The sequence below is a fragment of the Triticum aestivum genome, chromosome 5A, assembly GCF_018294505.1.
Source record: "Triticum aestivum cultivar Chinese Spring chromosome 5A, IWGSC CS RefSeq v2.1, whole genome shotgun sequence".
NCBI classification, from domain to species: domain Eukaryota; kingdom Viridiplantae; phylum Streptophyta; class Magnoliopsida; order Poales; family Poaceae; genus Triticum; species Triticum aestivum.
Window position 1 is genome coordinate 544792629 of NC_057806.1, and position 26275 is coordinate 544818903.

General features: G+C 45.8%; 1 long non-coding RNA gene across 5 annotated transcripts; it reads left to right on the forward strand.

The window, feature by feature from the left end:
• Positions 1 to 20718: 20718 nt before the first annotated feature.
• LOC123104633 (uncharacterized) lies at positions 20719 to 26050 on the forward strand. Of its 5 annotated transcripts, none has more exons than XR_006450460.1 (5): positions 20719 to 21341; positions 21441 to 21523; positions 21606 to 22166; positions 23297 to 24910; positions 25797 to 26050. It is a non-coding gene; the product is annotated as an uncharacterized lncRNA (long non-coding RNA). The 5 variants fall into 5 exon arrangements; XR_006450461.1 differs by having other exon boundaries at positions 21606 to 22000; positions 22093 to 22166; positions 23297 to 26050; XR_006450462.1 differs by having other exon boundaries at positions 21606 to 22000; positions 22093 to 22166; positions 23326 to 26050.
• The last annotated feature ends 225 nt before the right edge of the window (positions 26051 to 26275 follow it).

Genomic DNA, 26275 nt, shown 5'->3' on the forward strand with positions numbered 1-26275 from the left:
TTTTAACCTTCGCAAGGACCGGGCCTAGCCACACTCGGTTCAACTAAAGTTGGAGAGACTGTCGCCCGCAAGCCACCTATGTGCAAAGCACGTCGGGAGAACCGGTCTCGCGTAAGCGTACGCGTAATGTTGGTCCGGGTCGTCTCGTCCAACAATACCGCCGAACCAAAGTATGACATGCTGGTAGGCAGTATGACTTATATCGCCCACAACTCACTTGTGTTCTACTCGTGCATATAACATCAAACCATAAAATCTAGGCTCGGATGCCACTGTTGGGGAACGTAGTAATTTCAAAATTTTCCTACGCATACGCAAGATCATGGTGATGCATAGCAACGAGAGGAGAGAGTGTTGTCTACGTACCCTCGTAGACCGCAACGAAAGCATTGACGCAACATAGAGAAAGTAGTCGTACGTCTTCCCGATCCGACCGATCCAAGCACCGTTACTCCGGCACCTCCGAGTTCTTAGCACACGTACAGCTCGATGACGCTCCCCGGGCTCCGATCCAGCAAAGCTTCGGGGATGAGTTCCGTCAGCACAACGGCGTGGTGACGATGATGATGTTCTACCGACGCAGGGCTTCGCCTAAGCACTACAATGATATGACCGAGGTGGAATATGGTGGCAGGGGACACCGCACACGGCTAAGGAACGATCACGTGGATCAACTTGTGTCTAGAGGTGCCCCCTGCCCCCGTATATAAAGGAGCAAGGGGAGGAGGCCGGCCGGCCAGGTGTGGCGCGCCAAGGAGGAGTCCTCCTCCTAGTAGGAGTAGGACTCCTACTAGGAGGGGGAAAGAGGTGGAGAGGGCGAAGGAAAGGGGGGGCGCCACCCCCGTCCCCTAGTCCAATTCGGACCAGGGAGGAGGTGGCGCGCGGCCCACCTCTGGCAGCCCCTCTCTCTATCCACTAAGGCCCATATGGCCCATTACTTCTCCCAGGGGGGGGGGTTCCGGTAACCCTCCGGCTCTCCGGTTTTCTCCGAAATCACCCGAAACATTTCCGGTGTCCGAATATATCCGTCCAATATATCAATCTTTATGTCTTGACCATTTCGAGACTCCTCGTCATGTCCGTGATCACATCCGGGACTCCGAACTAACTTCGGTACATCAACATGCATAAAACTCATAACAACTGTCATCGTAACTTTAAGCGTGCGGACCCTACGGTTCGAGAACAATGTAGACATGACTGAGACAGATCTCCGGTCAATAACCAATAGCGGGACCTGGATGCCCATATTGGCTCCTACATATTCTACGAAGATCTTTATCGGTCAGACCGCATAACAACATATGTTGTTCCCTTTGTCATCGGTATGTTACTTGCCCGAGATTCGATCGTCGGTATCTCAATACCTAGTTAAATCTCGTTACCGGCAAGTCTCTTTACTCATTCTGTAATACATCATCCTGCAACTAACTCATTAGTTGTAGTGCTTGCAAGGCTTATGCGATGTGCATTACCGAGAGGGCCCAGAGATACCTCTCCGACAATCGGAGTGACAAATCCTAATCTCGAAATACGCCAACCCAACATCTACCTTTGGAGACACCTGTAATGCTCCTTTATAATCACCCAGTTACGTTGTGACGTTTGGTAGCACCCAAAGTGTTCCTCCGGCAAACGGGAGTTGCATAATCTCATAGTCATAGGAACATGTATAAGTCATGAAGAAAGCAATAGCAACATACTAAACGATCGGGTGCTAAGCTAATGGAATGGGTCATGTCAATCAGATCATTCAACTAATGATGTGATCCCGTTAGTCAAATAACAACTCTTTGTTCATGGTTAGGAAACATAACCATCTTTGATTAACGAGCTAGTCAAGTAGAGGCATACTAGTGACACTCTGTTTGTCTATGTATTCACACATGTATTATGTTTCCGGTTAATACAATTCTAGCATGAATAATAAACATTTATCATGATATAAGGAAATAAATAATAACTTTATTATTGCCTCTAGGGCATATTTCCTTCAGGAGCAACATCCGGGCCAAACCCACAACAAGATCCCCTCCGTGTAGACCCGACACGTCCGTTTCCCCCCTCCAGGTGCCGGCGGCGGCGCTGTCCGTGAGGGGGGGGCACACCCCGAACACGCGTGCCGGGCGTTTGCAACCACCACAACACTTCCAAACTAGTGAGAGGCCGCCTACGCAACATTTGGCGGCGTGCTAGCCCCCGAAGGCCGCCGGCCACAGCCGTAGACGCGCGAAGGGCAATCCACGTAGAGGGAATTTTTGGGATACTTCTCCATCACCAATATGAAAAAAATATTATCGTTCCTATAGCACATGTGCCCACGTCGTGCAAAAAAACTCATGATTTTATCGCGCTCCGAGTATTTAATAATATTCACGCTGCATCATTACCGCAGAATGGCTACTACCGTGTCATCGCCGTCCGTTAGGGGGGGGGCACGCCCCGGAGATGCGTGCCGCCTCTTCGGACATGCCACCACACCACCCCGCATGTATGAGGGCCCGGTGCAATGCTCCGGTGGCATTGCTACCCCCCAGGGCCCCCGTCCCGCCTAACCCTGTAGCGTTTGACCACGGGATCTAGCCCTTTGACTTTGCACGGACGGGATTTGACCAGTGGACCTCTCCACCCGGTTGTGTTAGGTCAGCCCATAGGAACACTTTGGAGCAATATCCGGGCCAGACCCACAGCAAGATCCCCTCCATGTAGACCCGACGCGTCCGTTTCCCCCTCCAGGTGCCGGCGGTGGCGCCGTCCGTGAGGGGGGCCAAACCCCGGAGACGCGTGCCGCCTCTTCGGACATGCCACCACACCACCCCGCATGTATGAGGGCCTGGTGCGACGCTCCGGTGGCATTGCTACCCTCCCAGGGCCCCTGTCCTGCCTAACCCTAAAGCGGTTGACCACGAGATCTTGCCCTTTGACTTTCCATGGTCAGGCTTTGAACAGGGGACCTCTCCACCCGGTTGTGTCAGGTCAGCTCAGAGGGACACCTGGGAGCAACATCCGGGCCAAACCCACAACAAGATCCCCTCCGTGTAGACCCGACACGTCCGTTTCCCCCCTCCAGGTGCCGGCGGCGGCGCCGTCCGTGAGGGAGGGCACACCCCGGACACGCGTGCCGGGCGTTTGCAACCACCACAACACTTCCAAACTTGTGAGAGGCCGCCTACGCAAGATTTGGCGGCATGCTAGCCCCCGGAGGCCGTCGGCCACAACCGTAGACGCGCGAAGGGTAATCCGCGTAGAAGGAATTTTTGGGATACTTCTCCATCACCAAAAATTATGAAAAAAATATTATCGTTCCTATAGCACATGTGCCCACGTCGTGTAAAAAAACTCATGATTTTGTCGCGCTCCGAGTATTTAATAATATTCACGCCGCATCGTTACCGCAGAATGGCTACTACCGTGTTATCGCCGTCCGTTAGGGGGGGCCACGCCCCGGAGACGCGTGCCGCCTCTTCGGACATGCTACCACACCACCCCGCATGTATGAGGGCCCGATGCGATGCTCCGGTGGCATTGCTACCCCCCAGGGCCCCCATCCCGCCTAACCCAGGAGCGGTTGATCACGAGATCTAGCCCTTTGACTTCCCACGGACGGGCTCTGACCAGTGGACCTCTCCACCCGGTTGTGTCAGGTCTACCCATAGGGACACCCGGGAGCAACATCCGGGCCAAACCCACAGCTACATCCACTCCGTGTAGACCTGACGCGTCCGTTTCCCCCCCTCCACATGACGGCAGCGGCGCCGTCCGTGAGGGGGGGCACACCCTGGAGATGCGTGTCGCCTCTTCGGACATGCCACAACACCACCCCGCATGTATGAGGGCCCGGTACGACGCTCCGGTGGCATTGCTACCCCCAGGGCCCCCGTCCCGCCTAACCCTGGAGCGGTTGACCACGGGATCTAGCCCTTTGACTTTGCACGGATGGGCTTTGACCAGTGGACCTCTCCACCCGGTTGTGTCGGGTCGGCCCAGAGGGACACCGGGGAGCAACATCTGGGCCAAACCCACAGCTAAATCCACTCCCTGTAGACCTGATGCGGTAGTTTCCTCCCTCCAGGTGCCGGCGGCGGCGCCGTCCGTGAGGGGGGCCACGCACCGGAGACGCGTGCGGCCTCTTCGGACATGCCACAACACCACCCCACATGTATGAGGCGCGGTACGATGCTTCGGTGGCATTGCTACCCCCAGGGCCCCCGTCCCGCCTAACCCTGGAGCGGTTGACCACGAGATCTAGCCCTTTGACTTTCCACGGACGGGCTTTGACCAGTGGACCTCTCCACTCGGTTGTGTCAGGTCGGCCCAAAGGGACACCGGGGAGCAACATTCCGGCCAGACCCACAGCAAGATCCTCTCCGCGTAGACCCGACGCGTCCGTTTCCCCCTCCAGGTGCCGGCGTCGGCGCCGTCCGTGACGGGGGCCACACCCCGGAGACGCGTGCCGCCTCTTCGGACATGTCACAACACCACCCCGCATGTATGAGGGCCTGGTACGATGCTCCGGTGGCATTGCTACCCCCCAGGGCCCCCGTCCCGGCTAACCCTGTAGCGTTTGACCACGGGATCTAGCCCTTTGACTTTGCACGGACGGGCTTTGACCAGTGGACCTCTCCACCCGGTTGTGTCAGGTCCGCCCATAAGGACACCCGGGAGCAACATCCGGGCCAAACCCACAGATACATCCACTCCATGTAGACCCGACGCGTCCGTTCCCCCCTCCAGGTGCCGGCGGCGGCGCCGTCCGTGACGGGGCCACACCCCGGAGATGCGTGTCGCCTCTTCGGACATGGCATAACACCATCCGATTGTGGTAGGTCATCCGATATATATGAACACTTGGAGCAAAGTCCCCTTCGTATAGACCCGATGCGGCTGTTCCCCATTCCAGTTGCCGGCTGGCGGCGGCACCGTTCGTGAGGGGGGTCACACCACTCTGTACAGAACCGAAAAATAATGTATGTATGCTTATTAACACATACTGTATGTAAGTTAGTTAAATAATAATAATAAAGAAAACAATGAAGAAAAAGAAAAAAAACTATATGTATGCTTATTAACACATACTATATGCTTATTAACATACTATATGCTTATTAACATACTATATGCTTATTAACACATACTATATGTATGCTTATTAACACAATCTATATGTATGCTTATTAACACATACTGTATGCTTAATAATAATAATAATACTATATGGAAAAAAAGAAAAAAAAACTATGCCGACGGCATAGCTGCGGCCAGGGCAGATGGACAGCGCCGCGGATCGATGACGTGTCAGCTATGCCAACGGCTGCCGTCGGCATAGGTCCTGGTCGGTGCGCTCTGGATCGGTGACGTGTCACCCGTATCTATGCCGACGGCCACCCGTCACGGTCGTCGGCATAGATTTGACGTCGTTAGCCGGCCGTGATGAGTGTTGTCGGCGGGCCCACATCCATGCCGATGGCCTATATATGCCGATGGCCTATATATGCCGACGGCAGCTGTAGGCGTAGTCTGGGATAAGCCGACGGCTGTTATGTGCCGACGGCTGCTGTCGGCGTAGACGGGGATAGCCCGACGACCATTGTACGCCGACGGCCAGGACCTAGCTGTCGGCATAGCTCGGATTAGGCCGACGGTGGCCGTCGGCATACATTTGGCTGTCGGCTTAGAGCCCTGTTCCGGTAGTGTAAGGAGGCATATAGAAGGATTAAATGCATGGGTAAATGACACAACCGATATTAACATTTAGATTTTTTTTGTTACCGTGGGGAGTGTCACAATGTCTAATATCCGTGTTTCACAAGTATTGTTTGATCTAGGCAGCACCTCTTTCTAGCTAGGAATCAGGAGTCATGATATATATTTAAGCAATGTTTAGTACTTCCTCTGATCCATATTAATTGTCGATGCTTTAGTACAATAATAAAGTTGTACTAAAGCATCGACAAGTAATATGGATTTGAGGGAGTACAATTTATAATGTGTATTTGCTCATCATTCTTGTATACGACGACATTGTTGGCAGCTGGCAAGGCTTGAGACCATGAATGAAGAAGAACTAAAGGAGTATGGTAAGAAAAACAAAGATATATTTAATTGTGAAATGTAGCGAAAGTTAAGAAGGTAAGTCTTATATAATTAGTTCCTTGAAACTTACGTTATTCCTAGAATATCATAGTTGTATATAATGTGTGAATCCAATAAATTTATTAAGATTAAGAAATTCACTTTTGCAGCTTCAGCGAAATAAACAAGAACAACAACAACCCAAAATGAAAAGGAAGAGGACCGCGCCAAGTCCAGTGTTGGGGTCGGTGCTAAAGTTCCACAAGGATGATGATGATACCAACCCCTCAGGAGGAGCTCCTAGTACATGTTTTGTTTTTGACCCTCCTAGTACATTTTGAAGTAATATCCGTCCCGCTACAAGTCAGTACTAAAAGGTGCTCGACTAAATTATTCGTGTGGCTATTTATCTATAGTTCTAGATTCTTTTCATGTAAAAGTGTGAGTCAATAAAAATAAATTAACCTTTTGGAAATTGATTTTCTTTTTTCTACTGGTCAGGTGCCTATAATTCAATTGTTCTTGTTGTTGATTTTGGGAAAAAGTTGGCCCAGAGCAAAATCTAAGTTCTTGGTTTTGTCAACAAAAAAAAAGAATGGCAGGTTTGTTTTTTCAAAGATATAAGTTGGGTTTGTTACAAGCTTGGCATGAATTCATGTGGCAGGATTTCTAAGATGGTTGGGACTGCACACGAGGTGGGATACAAATAGGATCATGGGGATGGACCAACCAAACACGTCGCCCCTGATCAAGAGAATACGAAAACTTGGCTAAACTATCTGCATCAAAGTTTGCAGCTCTACATTCATAAGTGAACATACAGTTGAACATCAAAGCTCTATCGCTAATCTCTCTAACAATATTACCATAGGCTGCATTGCTCCCATTCTGAATCACGTGGGATCCTATTTGGTGCGTACAATATGTGTTTGGTATTTAGCGCACACCTGTCGATTGTTTCCTTCGTTAAAGACCGACCCATGTATAGTAGCTTAGCGTGAGATCTGGTTGAAAGCTCCTTCTGATTTGGGGAAGCTTCTAGAACCTTTCAATCCTGATTTGGGAAGCTTTAGACCCAGTTTTTTTTTCTTTTCTACTGTTTTAGCTGGTTTTGTTCTGTTTTTTCGTTTTTCTATTTCTTTGTCTGTTTCTTATTTCTTTTTACTTTTCTTTTTTTAAATTCATGAACCTTTTCAAATTCTTATTTTAAGGCAAATTCGTGACCTTTTTTCTAAATTTTATGAACCAGTTTTCTGAATTTATTTTCAAACTAGTGAACTTTTTTCATTTTTGTGAAATTTCTTGAAATTATGAAGTTTTCCAAGTCTTGAATTTCCTATAAATTGACAAACATATTTTCAATTTTTTTGAACGTTTTTTCAAAATTGTGAATTTTCAGCAAATTTTATGACTTTTTCCTAATTCATGGACTTTTTTAAGCTGTGAAACCTTTTAAAAAATTTGAACCTTTTTCGAACTCACATTTTTTTCCAATTTTGAACTTTTTCAAAGAATCAAAAGTCAACCGGTCTTTTTTTGGAAAAAAGGAGAGCAAGCTGGGGTAGTTGGGCCGGCTCATAGTACTCACATTTTTTGCTTCATACTCCCTCCGTCCGAAAATACTTGTCATCAAAATAAATAAAAAGAGATGTATCTCGAACTAAAATACGATTAGATACATCCATTTTTATGCATTTTGATGACAAGTATTTCCGGATGAAGGGAGTATGTATTCTATATTATCTTCTAAAAAAAGTATTCCATATTAGTAGAATGGGAGCTCCTAGTCAGCGCTTTAAGCGCCGGCTAGGAAGCTGGTGCTCGCGTGCGCATTCCAGCGGGCCGCGGCCCAGTACTGTGCCCGCTCGCAGCTTCGCCTGGGAATTAGATCGCTCGTTTTAATTTTTTCCCTGCCTCGTTCGTTCGTTCGGCTGTTGACTCATTGACAATTGACAATTCAAATAAATAAATAAATTCGATAATTAGAAAAAAGTTCAAATTTTTAAAAAAGAAGTTCATTAATTTGGAAAAAGTTCATGAAAAAAAGTTCATCGATTTTGGAAACAAAGTTCACCAATTTTGAAAAAAGTTCATTGTGTTTGAAAAAAATCATCAAAGTTGAAAAACATTCAACGAATTTGAAAAAAGTTCATCATATTTTGAAAAATAAGTTGAACATCTGAAAAAGTTCATCGATTTTGGAAAAAATTCATTGAATTCAAAAATAAATTCACCCAATTCATGGAAAATTCGTTGAATTTGAAAAACATTGAAATTCAAAACAGTTCATCAATTTGAAGATAACAAAAAAACGTTCACGTATTTGAGAACAAAATCGTCGAACCAGAAAGAAGAAAAAAGAAAAAAAACAGAAAACGGAAGAAAGAAAAAAAACAAAAAAAACGAATAAAAGAGTGGAAAACTTGAACTCTAACAAATCCAGTTGGGTGGCGTGGTGGTTGCACCCTCATCTACCGATAAGGAAGATCGCTTGTTGGACTCATAGACGAAGGACATTTTTTGCGTTTTAATAAACAAAAAAGAAAATAGATGCTCGGGTGTTGCGGGCGCCCGTTTGCAAAAACACTACTAACGGCCGCCAAATAGGGATTGCCTAATAGTAGAATCTATAAAGGGAAACACTTCAATACAGAAGTCTGATGAGAATCATTCATCAGACTCGTCGAACAACGTCGATTTGCATTTGATCTCACGGCTGAGAGATGCCTGAAAATCAAGCCTGATATTAACCACCCGATTTTCTGGCCCACGACCTTTATTCTCTCCCTTAATTAACTCCCTTCATCTCTCCTGTCCACCCGTGCACATCGCTTAGCTCGCCATGCCCGTCGCCGCTTCTCCTCTATCACCTAGCACGAGTTTCTGACCCACACATCTGCGACCTCCGTTCCACCTCGTCGCTACGCCATCTTGTCCGGCGGCCGAGCCGGGACTGACCGTCAAGCTCGTAACCCCCCTCGTTGTCGTGCTTAATTCCGCCAGGATTGGAGCCTTTTCCACCTGCAGTTTTGGCCTCTGAGGCTCTGATCCACCTCGCCTGAGCGCCGTCTCGGTTTGGAGACGAGGCCAACTGGGATAGGCTCTCACGCCATGCAGGAGACATGAGGGTGGATTACCAGGCGACATTGCATCTCAGCATTGTACAAGTAGGCGACGAGGATGAAGCACATGTAAGTCCCGACTGATGCACTAGTTTGAAACTGGATTGCACGTAGCATAGTTTGTATTGTTCTTTTTCCATTGGGAATTTCCATTATTTTAAGCATTGTAGAGTTCTTCTCAATCGCTCGGATTTGTTCATCCAATTTTGTTAACTCCGTCGCATGATTATGTCTCGGATTGCAGGAAGCACAGAAGAAGGTAGTAAGATGCAACACGTCTTTCCACAAGGGCACGGTGCCTGTGACAATCTTCGCATTTATGCTTGCGGATCATGTCACTGCCGTAGATGGTGCGGTGCTTTGTGATCACCATGGAAGCAAATTCTCCGTTTAACCGAGACAAATGTTCTAGATTGCGGAAACATATTCCCATGCTTAAATATATGTTTTCCTTTTTGATTGAAACAAATATATGTTGGTATGGAAGAAATATTGTGATATATGAAACTAGTAAGCAAAATATATATTTTCTGAAGCATTGTGTCCGCATTGTGCCCAAGCGATGCAAAACCTGGTCACATGCATGTATTATTTTTGTTGTATATATGGAAGCAAATTCTCATTTTTTTTAGATGCAAATTCAAAATTCTTTGGAAGCAAATTCCCATTTCTTTGGATGCAAATGCCAAATTTTTAGGAAGCAAATTCCCATTTCTTTGGACGCAAATCCAAAAATCTTAGGAAGCAAATTCCCATTCATTTGGACGCAAATACCAAATTCTTTAGAAGCAAAGTCCCAATTTAATTTCTTCTAAACCGCCAATAATAACAATGGTAAAAAAGGTGTTTGATGGAACTATATATTTGTATTGTCGGAAGCATTTATTGTTGCACTGGTGGCAGCTTTATGATCATTCGGAACAAAATTTCCTCTAGTTGATCTAAACAAAATAAATGGTCGTGCTGGACACAAATCTCACCGGACTGAAACAATCTCCTGTTGATATGGAAGCAAATTCGCTAGGAAATAGAAGCAAAATGAAATATTCAAGTGATAGAAACATGTTTCCATATATCATAGTATCTGCTTCCCGGTCACAAAAAACTGGCCAACAGCATGCATTAGATGCACCAGTTTCTTCCAGTTTATTGCAGATTTCAACATGTGTACGGATGAAGCAGCAAGGAGAATTTTACTGCTAAAGTGATGTAGGTCTAGCGTGATTTTTGGGGAGCAGTTGACTGGAAACAAATTGCAATTAGTGCAACATGCAAACTAACTACCTAGGCCCACCTCTTCAATCACACGGTCCAGGCTGCATCAAGCTAACGGTGGACTAGTAGTCTAATAGGATACTAAATATCAGTAGTCTAGCATCTAGTGCGTTCTGTGGCATGGTCCGTCCCACGTTTGGTGACGGTTAGGTTTAGGTCCGGCGATCACGGAGGCGATTGATCTCCCTTCCTGGTCCGTGCTAGCCGGCCGTCTAGCCCGATTCAGATCTCGCCGTCATTCCGCCGGGAGATCGGAGTAGCCGCGCCTGGTCTCCTGGCTGTGCTTGCGAGCCCGTCCCCCACCATAAAGCCTCTCGCGTGCGTCCCAGGGCACGCGACCGTAAAACACAATTCTAGGGTTTCTTTCCGCGGGGCGTCGTGGACATCAGGAGGTATGGAGAAGGTGGCTGGGTTGCTAGAGCAGATGCAGCTGTCGGAGGAGGAGAAGAAGGGAGTGAAGATCCGGTGGAAGACGGGGGCGAAGGGGAGGCAAGGGGAAATCCAGGCGATTGGGAAGGTTATGTCAGATCGGCCGGCGCACCCGGAGGCGATAAGCTTCTCGTTGGGCCACTGCTGGTGCCCGCTGAAGGGGGTGGATTGCAAGGAATTGGGGAGAACATATTTCTCTTCACCTTCAAGCAGGAATCGGGAAAACGGAAGGCATTGGAGGAGGGACCGTGGATGTTCGACAATGACTTGCTTGTTATGGTGGATTTCGTGCCAAGCAAGAGAATAGAGCAATATGTTTTTGATGACATTCCAATATGGATCCGGGTGTTTGGCTTGCCACTGGGGAAGATGGAGGAGGACACAACAGAGGACATTGGCAATTTGGTGGGCAAGTATGTGGAGATGGGCACGGGGGCCGATGGCTCGGTAATGGGGGAGGTACCTACGTATTAAAGTCCGCATGCCAATCACTAGACCAATTATGCGAGGCTTTTACGTGGACGAGGAGGTGGAGAGCGATGAGGAGAGGATGGAGGAAGGACAGAAGAAGAAGGAAGAAGAGAGGCCGTTTTGCAGTTTTGAATACGAGTTCCTTCCAGACTTTTGCTATATGTGTGGGATGCTGGGGCATGTAGATAAGGGTTGCTCGGTGAGACTGAAGAAGGGGGAGAAGGCTCAGTACGGGAAATGGATGCGAGCAAATATGGGGAGACGCAGGGGGGATGAAGGAAGACTGTGGAGGAGCAGCTTGCATGGCAGCGGAAGTGGGAGTGGTTCAGGAGGAGGGAGGAGTTTTGGTAGTGGAAGGACAGGGGGAAGATCAAGGAGTGATAGCCTCACATGGCGTAAACCGGATTCTCGGTCGACCGGAGGGAGGACGGAGGACGGGAGTGTCGGTGTCAAAACCGGCGGATCTCGGATAGGGGGTCCTGAACTATGCATCTAAGGCGGATGGTAACAGGAGGCAGGGGACATGATGTTTTACCCAGGTTCGGGCCCTCTTGATGGAGGTAAAACCCTACGTCCTGCTTGATTTATTCTTGATGATATGAGTATTACAAGAGTTGATCTACCACGAGATCGGAGAGGCTAAACCCTAGAAGCTAGCCTATGGTATGATTGTATGTTGTCCTATGGACTAAAACCCTCCGGTTTATATAGACACCGGAGGGGGCTAGGGTTACACAATGTCGGTTACAAAGGAGGAGATATACATATCCGTATTGCCTAGCTTGCCTTCCACGCCAAGTGAGTTCCATCCGGACACGGGACGAAGTCTTCAATCTTGTATCTTCATAGTCCAACAGTCCGACCAAAGGATATAGTCTGGCTGTCCGGAGACCCCCTAATCCAGGACTCCCTCAGTAGCCCCTGAACCAGGCTTCAATGACGATGTGTCCGGCGCGCAGTGTTGTCTTCGGCATTGCAAGGCGGGTTCCTCCTCAGGATACACCACAGAAGAGTTCGAATAAAAGGATAGTGTCCGACCCTGCAAAATAAGTTCCACATACCACCGTAGAGAGAATAATATTTCCATAAATCTAATCTGCTGACACATTTTGGCAACATGACATCATGCCATGGCTCGGTGATTACTCGAACCGTTTTTCTTTAACTAGCCCCGCACATAACGCGAGGCAGTTTCTTGACACGTCTTGTCAAAATAGAGATCGTGTCCCCCTTATTACGGGATTCTCGTCAATACAGGCATGGGTAACCCAACCGCGCCATCAATTATGGCGCTTGGGGGATAAGCGAGTTTTACCAGGCTAGTGGGGGTGCATAGTTTCGACCGCCCTTATAAAGGGATAAGGTTTAACCTTTTTCTACCCACGCCTTATTCCTCCTTGCTCATCCATTCTTGCGCACTCAAGCTCCAACGCCCAAGTCCACATCCTTCCCCTCAACCTTCTCCAAATATGTTCGGAGCAGGAGGTAAATGGATGGCTTCCTCCGTTACGGAGGGACACATCAAGAAGCTACGCGGAGCTAGATACTTAGCCGCGAATATCGCGCATCGGCTGCCCGCTGCGGGGCAGATTGTTCCTACCCCGGAACCTCACGAGTGGGTAGTTTTCCTCCACCACTTCCTTCGCGGACTGGGGTTTCCCCTCCATCCATTCGTCTGTGGTCTTATGTTCTACTACGGGCTGGACTTTGATGATCTAGCCCCGAACTTCATCCTCAATAGTTCGGCGTTCATCGTCGTGTGTGAGGCTTTCCTCCGCATTCGGCCCCACTTCGGCCTATGGCTGAAGACCTTCAATATCAAGCTGAAGGTGGTGGGAGGCCAACAAGCAGAATGCGGAGGAGCCATGGTGGGCAAGATGCCCAATGTTATATGGCTTGAAGGATCCTTCGTGGAGACCATAAAGGGGTGGCAATCGGCGTGGTTCTACATCACCGAGCCGCGCGACACCAACTGGGTGGCGGCCCCCAAGTTTCGATCCGGAATCCCCACGCGGCTCACCTCCTGGAAAGAGAAGGGCCTATCCTGGGGTTCATCGGTGGAGCTGGACAGACTCCAGAAATGTATCCGGAATATGGCAAGCAAGAAGCTCAAGCTTGTCAACATAGTCCAGGTCATGCTCTTCTGCCGGATCCTCCCGTGTCAACAATGGGATTTCAACTTATGGGAGTGCGACCCGGCCCAGCACCAGACTCTGAGCGAGCTCTTCGACACGACACACAAGGACGTCTGGAGGGTGTTGTTCAAGGGTGCCGAGGTCCCTCCCTCTCTCACCGAGGACCGCGGGCTAAGCGTGAAGCGCCCTGCGAATCCGTTAAGTTTTGTACATCTGGTAGGATTTTTATTTCCCATAGCTTAACCACGCGCGGGGTCTGAGCTCCCATGCCTTTGACAGGACTGGGTGGGGGCATCAGAGAAGATCGACTGTCCGGCCCCTCTGCCTGAAGACACTGCGGACGCTCTCCTGATGGAGATGCTGACTCCGGCTCCTTACAAGGTGTCGGAGAAGACCAAGAAGAAGGCCAAGGGAACCCGAAAGAGTTCTCGGCGCCAGGTGATATCGGGCTCATCGTCCGATGACTCCTCGGCGCACTCCTCCCCGAAGACGAGGAGGAAGATGAAGATGCTCCCCCTTCAGTCGGGGGAGACAAGAAAAGGAAGGCCTCCCCGACCGGGGGGGGGGGGGGTGAAGGGTCCAAGAAGGGGAGGACCCTCCTTCCGGACTACTCCACCGCCGTCATCGAAGGCGAAGACGAGTGGCTGCTGAGGGCCAAACCCCTGGCGAAGTCGTAAGTATTCGGATACCAGAGTAAATCATAGCATTCCTTTGTCGCACTGCTTCTCCTAACGCTGAATATGATTATGCAGACCGCCCCAAGCCCGTATCGACGTATCCTCGTCAGACGGCTCCTTGGATTCGTCGGATATGGATAGTGATCCACTTCCGACTGCCACCTCCCCTTGCCCTGCGGACAATGCCGAGGTATTGTCTCAAGAGGCACCGGGTCGAGGGGAGACAATTCCGAAGGCGCCTCAAGGCGACCTTCCGGACTCCGGGAGCAGAGGGAGTAAGGCTCCCGAGGGCTCTGAGTTCGGCCCTCAGCCGAACACCGCGCCGGAACCTCCAGTGGTTCCGGACTCAGGCAGGCGGCCTCCTTCCAAAAGGGGAAATACGCCTGTGCCGGTGACCTCTATCCATCCAGAGGCACCGGACAATCTGCTGGGAGCACTTCGCAGCGCTTCCATCGACGAAGAGCACCGCACTATTATGAGTGCGGTGATCCAGAAGGTTCAGTCCGCCAAGAGCGGACTGACTGAAGCCTGTGCCAGCCTTCTAACATGCTTTGAGGTAAGTATTTGAAATATAGGAAAAATATTACCGCATAGACAGTAGCCCCTGATGCTCTGTTTGGTGTTCAAAAAGAAAAGCCGAATAGAGGATCAACTAATATCTGCGGGGGTCTAATATAAGTATGTCTATATGCGTATGCAGGCTTCGTTGCTGGCCTCTGCCGCACTGACTGCGGAGGTCGCCGCACTGAAGCAGGACCTCGAGGCGTCCGAAAAAGAGCTCGGCCTTGCCAAGAGGCAGCTCGAGGAGAACAAAGGTAAGTAATACCTTGTCTGTATATATATAAAAAATATGGTTGCGAAATGACAGGATCATCATGAATGTGCCAGGGGCCACGACCGAGGTGGCGACCCTAAAGCAAGCGTTGTCCGAGGCCGAAGACAAAGCGGCCAAGGAGCGCACCGAGCGCGAAAGGCAAGAGGCACGGGTGGGCGAGGTGCAGCAAGAGCTACAGGCTCTCGTGACGAAGCACGAGGCTTTGGAGCTTGACTCGAAGATGCGAGAGTCCGAGCTCGCCGCGGCCCTTGAGAGCGCAAAGAATGCCAAGGCTGAAGCCCAAAAGGCGCTCCAGGAGATTGAGGCGATAAGGAAGATAGCGGCGGGTAAGGCATTCAATATGCAAAGCAAGATGTGAAAGTAAATTACTTATTACTTACCCGAGTCCGGAGCTCTCCAGGAGCATTCGCAGATTTGCCCCGCAGCGTGTCGGATGCCGCACAGTTTTACCTGGCCGAGGAGGGAAGCTCAACGGAGAAGCTGTTCTGGTCTCAGTATACTGGGACCGAATACCCGATGCCTCTGAGCGACCAGCTGAAGCAACTGGTCGAGCTGCACAAGGCGGCCGAACAGGCCATGAAGGGCTTTATAGTCCGGATGTGGCCTGGCGACGCCCTTCCCAACAGCTACTTCAGCCTGGTGAGGCGGCTTGTGGATGCCTGCCCATGGCTGGAAGTCATCAAGCGGTCCGTCTGCATCGAAGGTGCACGCCGAGCTTTTGCTCGTGCGAAGGTGCACTGGGCCAAACTGGACGCCGTGAAGCTGGTGAAGGAAGGGCCGCCGCAGGGCAAGGAGCATCGCCACCCCGAGATGTACTATGAGGGTGTCCTGAAGGGTGCCCGTCTTGTAACGAACGAGTGTGCGAAAGATGTAATATTTGAATAAACTTGCTCGTGTAATCCTGTATTATGAAAAACTTGTTCATATGCGCTATGCAACGCTTATTTGAATTTAAAATATTGCCTTCTGTTCGGCTATTTATCAAATCTGGGAGATGGCTAGTCGTCGGTTTCTGCCCCCACGCCACGAGTGCTGGGGTGTTTGGGATAAACCTGAGCACTTTTGTTCCCATTTTTGGGTCATTCGAGGGAGGTGCTCAGCACAACGAACAAGGCAATCGGACTATAATGCGTTATCACTCTCACTTAGCCATAGAATTCTATAATTTTAAATTTCGGCGAAGCCCTAGTATTCAGAAGGCCGAATTCGGGGCCCTATACACGCCTTAAGCCGGACAGGGCCGACTCCTCGCTCTAAGCGGCATAAGTCTTTAGGGACTTGAAACCTCTCGAACAACGACTAGTCTCTCGCCTTATCATGACAGTCAGTTTTAGCTTTCTCTACTGAGGTGCTTAGCCTAGCAGAACCGGGGCACAATCGCAGTAGTTCTCCCAGTGCTACCTTAGCCGATATAGCAGAACGTAAGGTACCAAAACATGGGAGGCGGGCAAACCCAACTATTGACCCAAGACATGATCCGTAGTTTATACATATAATGCTATAAGTTCGGGGTGCCGCACTGTCTAAAGTGTTCGAACTTCTCACGCCGTATTATGGGGTATACTTAAGCCCCTAGCGTACTGGCCGTACCAGAGTGTACGGGTGCTAGATGTCATGAATATATGAGTACGGCGTTTTGGGTCACGAGCAACATGGCGCTCGGTATCCCAATCGTTCGGTGGAGCATGGGGTCTGGGCCAAATTTATTTAGCCAGACAATACGGACTTGAATACATCGAGTTTCAACAGTGTTGTTGTATGCGGCTGGCCCAGGCTCATCACGTGAACAGATGTGCGAATATTTGCTTTGGTTTTGAAGTGGCCCAGGTGGATGGTTGGCAGTCAACTGTTGCGCACCTATTTCTTAGTATGGGCTCATGTAATACATGCAGAACAGTTAACAACGGCTCTAAATAAATTCTTTGTCTCAAAAAAAAGGCTCTAAATAAATTCTCAAGAAAAGAAAACTACAGCTCTAAAAAGAGATAATTAACTATTTTTGCGCATTAAGAGATAATTAAGTATGTTCCTGAAATTCACTAAGAAAGACACAGCCCCATAAAGAAAAAAAATTACTACACCGACATGCAAATGTTTATTGATGATGGTTTACGGGGCGGTCTCTCCGGTAATCCTATCTCCTCCCCTGATTTTTCTTGATGTGTCCTTTGTGATTTTCAACCGGCCAACCCCATCATTTCACATCAGGCCATAATTCCAATCTATAAATATTTGCGTATAACTGTAGCATTATTGCTTAAAAGAATGATGATTAAGTACGATGGTGGAAACACTGAACTTTTTTTTCTGGTGGCTCAAAACACTAGGAAGGCTTCTTTTCTCTTTGTTAATTTTTTCGAAAATGCCTTTTGGAGCTCGGCCTCCATGGAGGCCGGTTTTTGAAAAACACAAAAATCATGAAAATTCATATTTTTATAATTCAAAAAAATTTGAAAAAAATTACAGATATACATGGAGGCATAACACACATGTGTGTAAATTTTTAGGATGAAATACGTTGAAATGAAGGTTGTGCAAAAAAGACAAATCTGAGGCCTTTTAACACATGTTACTATTCATCCTCAAAGTCCAGAAATTTGTCTTTTTTCTATAGGTCGCATTTCGAAGTATTTCATCTTGAATTTTTACACACACATGCATTTCATCCGTGTATAGTTACATATTTATTTTCAGAATTTTTTGAAGTCAAAAAGTTTGAATTTTGAATTTTTCAAAAATAAAGGGCTCCATGGAGCTCGGTCACCAAAACGCCCTACTCTAATTTTTTTCATTATTTTTCATCATTCCTTGTTTTCCCATTTTCTTTACATATGTTTTCTTTTGAAATTCATTTTCTTTTCTTTTCTTTTTCTGTGCAGTGATTGAACATTGTTTTTTTTTCTAAGTTTGCTTATACGGATCTTTGGTTGTCCTTCATTTTATGCATGGCCAGATAATTTGTTTGGGGCAATATGCCATGATGTGGTACTTAATCGTGAAAAAAAAGCTCCATATTAATTTTGAAATTTCATAATGTGCCCATTTTGATTTATTGGGGTCAATTTGTGGTGTTATCATTTGAATCATGGAGGACATTGAAGTGAAGTGTACTTTTTGATTGCCAAACTGACCGATAAGAATGTCTTCATCTGGAGAATATATAACAGCCCTAGTTGCTTTAGTAAAAAAAAATCCTATCAATTACTAAAAATCATGGGCAGAACATTAGTAAATTGTGTCAGGAAGATCTATGCCCTTGATTACATTAATATTCATAACATTGAAGGTTTATGCAGTTGACATCATGCTAAGTACAGGATATTGCCTTTGGAGGTGGAGCTCGATTTTGAAAAAATTAAATTTCATCAATTTTCATATTTTCTATGTTTTAAAAAATTCTGAAAAAATACAGATATACATGGAGGCAGAACACACATGTGTGTAAATTTTCAGGTCAAAATACATTGAAATGAGGGCTATGCAAAAAAAGACAAATCTGGGGATTTTTAACACATGATACTATTCATCCTCGCAAGCATGAATTTATCTTTTTTGTACAGGTCGCATTTCAACGTATTTCATTTTGAAATTTTACATACATACACATAACATCCTTGTCTACTTGCACAAATTTTTCAGACTTTTTTGAAACCAAAAAGTTTGAAATTTGATTTTTTTTTAAAGGCCTCTATGAAGGCCAAGAGCCAAACGTCCGTTCTCGCTAAGTACGCACTAATAAATTAGATAGACATAAATTAGTTAAGACTGAACAAACCCCTGTCCAGCTCTTTTCTAGCCCATCAGTTGGACACCTCAACCCGTGCCATTTATGTCTTTTACCGACCTGCTATGGTGGGAATACGGTCCATATACTTCGATGAGACGCGCACATGGCAGAAATCACGAGCCAATGTGATGGCCGTGATTCCGAGATACATGGTGCTCGGGCACCAAAGAGGATTTCCGTATATATATATATATATATATATATATATATATATATATATATATATATATATATATATATATATTGTTACTATTCATCACCCAGGGTGCAGAACAAATTATTCTTCATCCGAGGTAATCTTACGATCATTTCATAATTAAATTACATTTCAAATTCAAATAGTTACATTCCTATTGATTCACTACGTAAAATTTGACATAAGAAAATAAAAATATAGGTCATAAGACAAGAAAATTTGCAGTTTATGTGTATTTTAAACTATGTTTTTATGTTTGTAATTTTATATAACATAAAATATTTTTTACAGCGATTATATATTTTCTTACGGTCCCTTTTTGCCTTGAAAATAAGACAAAACTTATGAAACGTAAAATTACGGTGCATTAATGGTAAAATAGAGGGGGGTGGAGAATAACTATTCCTCAACAAGGGTGACAAATAGCGCGACCCTATATATATATATATATATATATATATATATATATATATATATATATATGAAAATGGGTTAGTACTCCTAGAAGTACATATCTCATCTTTAAACCGCACACACACACGTCCTAGCGGGTAACAGACGCCTCCTGCCCGTTTAGTCTTTGTTTAATTATATTTAATCCAATTAAACAATTCGATACAGACTCAATTATCTCCCTGACTCAAACAACTCCCGTGACAATAGGTATCTTCGTTACCCATTAATACCTAGCTAGCCAGGCCGACTCGGCCTACGTCGGCGCTCACCGGCAGAATCAATCATTGGTGATCTCCGGTGGATTTAATCCACAAGATACATCAGCGTGGAACTCATCTTATGGCCATCGAAGCACATCCTACTGAGAGGTGAGCTGATCGTTAATTAATTGATCTATCGGGCGGCAATGAGCTGATCATTTCCTTCACATGCATCTCGCACCTCAACCGGCTGATGGATCAGAGAGCACGACACAACCGGACTTGAGGTTGATTGGAATCTGGGGTCAACGATCTGTTCTTGAACTTTTTGTGCATGCCGATTCCACGGCTAGATCTGCAACATATTTCTATCCATTGATCATAATCCTCTTGCTTTGCTTCGAGATCTGAAATAAGAATATACGGTCCCTTTGAGGAGATGGGTCTCATCGTTTGCTGACGTTAATTCTGTGAACGGAAGAATATTTGTGTGGTCTATGGTTGTCATTGGAGGCATGCGGCTTAGGGCGTCTAGAACGGAAGAATCAATTCAGTGGCTTCTGGTGGTTAGTTGAGGGTGGCAACATCATGCGTGGTGTGCTTGTCGATCTCCAACGTATTCTCACAATCATATGGCCAGCGGCACCCAGCTAGCCGTAAACTGATTACTGGCATACTTCTTAATTACTTCTGCTAGTGGATAAATGATTAAATGTACCCAGCTGTTGTTTCGTCTTGGGAAATTGGTATACCCAGCAAAAGGAACAGTAGCTCCGGTTGCTAATTTACTGTGTAGAAACTACTAATTTTGTTAAAGCTGAATCTTCTTTTTGAATGGAGTATACCTTTTTTTTGTTATCTTCATTCTGAATACTCCTTAGTTTGTAGTTATTTATATTTCTAAGTGAAGTATCTTTACCTTATTTTTTACTAATAAACCGCCGATCGCTTCTGGTCGTACGTCGTCGCTAATTTTGCAAAAAAGTCCCTATGGTTTTCGATATTCAACCCGCGGTCCTTTTTAAAGTGAGAAAAAAACGTTTCGAGCCCAGATCTGGCCCGCCCAGGCCCGAGTGCCGCCGTCACCACCAGCGCCCGACTCCGAGCTCCTCCTCCCGTGCGCCTCCTCCCTGGCCTCCCTCGCGCGTCGTCCGGCGACCGGCGCCGCCGCCGCCGACCACCCAGGTCACGCCGCCGCTTCCATGCCTTTTCTCTCTCTAATCTTCTTGTCTCTCCTCTCCAGGAGCTCAGCGCCAGCGCCATGGATGTCCAGTCCTCGAGCTCTCCTCGGAGGTTCGAACGCCGCCACGGGACCTCCACCAGCCAGATCCGGCGCCTACCTCCCGGATCCGCGCTCCCTCCACCTCCTCTACCCGATCCGGCGCCGCCGAACCCGCCATGACCTCCACCATGGAGTTCCTATAGCTCGTCCCCTGCCTCCTCGTCCTGTGCTAGAGGGAGACGCCCCTCCAGCGCATCCAGGACAAGGCCCACCACCAGCCGGTCGTTGTTGCACTCGCCGGCGACCTCACCCTCCCCTCTGCACTGCCCTCCACCTCAACTAATGCTTCTCATCATCAGGGATAGATTTAGCTGGTCATAGCTTGTGGATGTTCTCTGTTAATTTTTGCACACAAGGTGTTTGTGTGTTTGTCCAAGCCAATGTTCATGAGCTTTATCTTTTCTGTGAGTACTGCATCTTTCTGTCCATCTGATTGTTCCATGTTATACTATCTGTTGAAGAAAATAAATCTGTATTATTTACCTTGATTTTTCTGATTGTAGATAAATGACATGGCTGAGAAAGTCCCTTCAATGAAAGGAGGAGGAGTATAGTCTTGGCCATGGCTGGGAAGGAAGGATAACATGTAAATTGAGGATTTTTCAGAGAGATTAGGACTGCTTGATTTATCAGAGAGAAAACCTTGATCAGGAGCTTCGTCGATGCAGGCCTTCATGCTGGACAGAGGAGGAGAAGAAGGGGGGCACGTCGAAGGTGCCGGTGGAGCGCGCCGTCGAGATCGTTGATGATAGCGACACGGGCGAGGCCGGGGAGGAGGTCATGGTTGATGCTTTACTGCCTGAATATGTTGACCGGGAACAAGAGGGTAAGGTGGATGTGAGGGCGGAGGCGCATGCCATGGTGCAGGATGTTGTGGAAGCCTAATTATTTGAGGAAGTGACAGCCACTGGGAGCATGGATCGACAGACTAGACAGCAGACCAAGTCCATTGATCGGCTGATTCAACAACGAAGGAAGAGGCAGAAGGTTATAAAAACGAGCTTGGGGATTTACTGACCTGAATCTTAAACAGGGCCGCCCTGCTGGTGGACTCAAGCTCCAGGTTTGCTCCTAGCACGTCTTAATTAATTACATTGGCTCTTGACAAAATGTCTAGCATCATGGATAATGAATTCATTCTGTGATGCCACATAGATATGCAAAGTCATAGTCCTGCATGTATGGACATCTACTGATACATACAAGCCGATCGACGGGCACACACATTAGTAAGTTCTGCTACTAGCCTAATCAAGAGCCTTTTATACAACCCCGCAAAAAAGAAGCCTTTTATACAGCCTTGCAGATTAAAAATGAATTGAATTATGAGCATCTGACAACTACGATCAATTTCCTGGTTATACTTCCTGAAATAAAGGTGGCCGACCAAATGAAAGGATGGATGCTTTCCTTTATGTGAGATTATATACATTATCTTACTTGATCTGCAATGTTTCTTTGGAAATTTTTTTGAAAGACACATGACACATAGTTTGCTGGATAGGTCTAAGATAAATATTTCAGTTATAGGAGGATATTTTTAAATGGGTAATACTATGACCGCCATCTGCTTGGCCTGTTGTGCTTTCGGTAGAGCTTTCATATTTCAACACAAAAAAATAACAATGCAAGTTGGGACCAGAATAGCACACACATCCTCAAAGGAAACATCAGTTGGGAGTGCTCAAGTATTCAGTTTCTTGGATGATGTATTATGTTCTCGCTTATCATGTACTCCCTTTGTAAACAAATATAAGACCTTTTATATAGATAACTAAAGTAGTGATCTAACAGGTCCTATATTTGTTAGAGGGAGTATGTTTCTAGATATCCGTCAACTCCAATGTTTCATTTATCTACTCTCTGAATATGAAGAAGATAGGCTTGCAAAGTAGCTTTTTATGTGAATAATGTGACAAACATTTATGTCTTATAACTGCAAACATTTTTTTGTTTAGTCCGTCACCGAGCAAATGTTTGGGAGTTGGAAATTATTTGGATACACATGATCTTAGCAAAGAAAGATTCAAACATACTACAACCAAAGGACCTCCTTCACTCTCTGTGCAACTACAGAAATTATCCTTATGAGCAGCACCCTAGGTTTAGTTGTGGGTTCTAACATATTAGAGATGTGGTTAGAATACCTACTGCTCTGAACAATTAAGTGGTTTGTATAAACCACCGATCCCCTCGTGCAGTGTACAATGTGATATGGATCATCATAGGATCAAACTTAATACAGGAAGTACACACTTAATTGTTTCTGAACTATACTACTTTTTATGTTCATTCTCCTGTCCTTTTAAATCTCTAATTTAGTTGCAAGTATTTTATTTGTTATGTTTGGCTTCTTAAGAACAAATCTAGCAAGTTTGGCTTCTTAAGAACAAATCTAGCAAGCAACGACTCGACTGATGAAAGAGATGTTGACCATCTTTGCTGCAGTGAGGTACCTTCTTGATCATGTTACTAATCTGTATCTACATTATTCAGATGTGAAACTCATGCTTCTTGAAACATCTGCAACACATATGTGCACTCTGAAATGGTAAAATATTTGCATTCTATAGTACTTCAAGTTTGTGTAGCATCCCCATATTTCCTGCGACCCAGTTCCTTGAACTGGCTAACCCTTATTGATGTCATATGTCCTGAACTGACTCTCATGACCAAGTTCCTCAACACGTCCGCCCCTCACAGGCATGTTGTGCAGTGGCTCAATTCATCGCATTATGATTGAACACATTTGGACACATTAGGATTAGGTGAACACTGAACACTGCCAACATCGGTGAGGGTGGTCAGGAAGAAAAGCCAAAACCACCAGACGAAGGGGCGCTGGTCTCTGGTTCTTTGCGAAGGCCACCGCAGCTCATCTCCAAGACCTCTGCTGTCGTGTGTCCCCCAAGTTCTTCACCGAATCTCCTCGCCCGCTGGCTGCTGCTCTTCTTCTCCCTCGAACACATCTCTGCTTCTGATCCTCTGCTGCCGCCCCTAACCTGCTGCTTCTGCTCTCTGATGCTGCCCTCGACTGCTGTACCGCTCCTTCTCCAACGAACTGTTGTTCCTAATCTTCTCTGAACCCAAACTGTTGCTGCTCCGCTTCCTCTCTGAACCTCAGTCTGCTGCTGCTTCTCTGATTCAGAGTAAACCAATAAGCAGGAATTCTAGGTCGTTTTTCCTTTGGTAACAGTTATTGTTAGTTCTAAACAATTTTTCAGGGCCACGATTAGGCTTCCAAGGGTTCAGAAAATGATGAAGAAGCCTTTTATATCACACACTATATAACATCATGGAATCACAACCTTATAACAACTAATTTAAGAGGCTATGTTCTGGTTTGCTGTATCTCCACCAGTTTGGGTTGGTCTGATAGCTAACCTAAACTGAATAGGGAATCAGGAGTACTTTAGTTGGTATTGAAAGTGGTATGTTTACTTTCAAGCTGAAAATCTTTGCAAGTTTGGTCCTGGGATATTTAATGCTCCCTTTTCTTATTATCTTCCAATCATACTATACATATTTAGTTTTTTTTACTTTCTCTTGACAAGTGAACTGAATTATTCATGGAGAATCTGGTTATGGTAAATTTTATTATGGAGATTCATCCGATGTAATAGAATAGCTTTATTTGCTAAAATCAATACATAACTATAGTGTTGTATGGTTACAACATGTAGAGTTTTGCAAGTGAGAGTTACAGGAAGTCACTATTGCAAGATGGCATTCAATTAACACACGTACAATCGACTGATCACTGTATCTTTTTTTGCTAATTTAATTTGAAAAAGCTATTGCAAACAATTTTTTCTTCTGAAATCATATACTCTGTTTATTTCTAATGTGATTTTGTTACTGTTTGTATGGTATTTCTCTGTCTAAATTTTTTGTTACATAAATCAATCTGCATATATGTGTGCAGGCTGTGAATCGACAAACAGCCCAGAAAATATGGCATGCTACATACCCTGTGAGTCTGTGACAGTACATTATCAGAAATACTTATATTTTTGATAAACGCATCTCTCATCCATCATGACATAGATGTGATGCGTTGCAAGTGTTTTTTTTCGTTCTCTCGCGATGCGTCGAGTACATGATGGATGGTCTAATCGTTCAGTGTGTCATGTGTACTCAGTCACTTGTGTCATCTTCAGATTTTAGAAGTCAAAATTCTAGCTTTAGCTCTATATTTAAGAATTTTTCTACGGCAAATGCAAGAAAAATAAAGCGTCCTTCTGCTCTCATTATGAGGAAGTTCTGAAAAATTGAGGCATTTGTATGAATTTCTATTCTTCATTATAAATTATCCTTTCAAGTTTAGAAAATAAAACATGATATACTCTGTATGTCTCTGTTCTACACTACCACTACCATTTTATTGCTGCAAAACGCCAATGAAAAAGTCATTACTATTTTCCACGTTTTTATACAATCAAGCTGAAAGAGCAATAAAATGATCTGTTTTTGACATCGCCTCAGATCTTACCGAAAGGCAATGTGCTTATAATGTACATCTAGATAACAATAATGTGTTTGGGAATGATTCATTTGTCGACGGCCAGCCATGTGGGGTGTGAGGGACGATACTTATATCACTTAGTGGCCAAGGGAATGACATCACAAAAGTTTATCTAACATCCTAGGAGAAGATGGACACATGTTCCTATATTGCTTCTCTACAATTGCTTTCACCATTTGATCATCCATGTAATTTATAGCATCCATGCATAGCTTATCCATATGCTGTTTGTATTCACTTATTCCTTTTGTTGACATGGCTAGGAGGCTACTATGAATGTCACATAGATTGTAATTTAACCTCCTTACAAATAATTAACGTTCAAACATTCCAGTGGAGGAATCTCAAGACTTAGGAATGGTGCCCCGACAATTGTGAGCGGCACAAAGGAAGGGCCGCCATCACCAAGGAAGTACGCTGACAATTGTGGACTCCAAAGAGGAACAAGCTCTATATTTAGTGCATTAAGTTGCTATTTTAAATTCTGAGAGGTGTTGAATTTTGTCGATTTCTAAGACATTAACTCGGAAGAATTATTATTTTGCTTGATGTAAACTCAGATTAATTTGTCATGTCATTTGAACCGAACAACCTTTTTGTGACATCACTTCATGATTTTTGTGGGATATTTTTTTACAGGTAGATTTTTGTGTGATATTCTGTCACTTCCATGTACCAAGTGGACATATGTTGCCAGCATATTTTTTTATCTATCAATTCGTTATATGTTATCAAATTCCACCGAAGTGCATATGCCAGGATACACAACATATATTTAGATCCTCCACCATATGACTTAGAGGAGATCTAGGA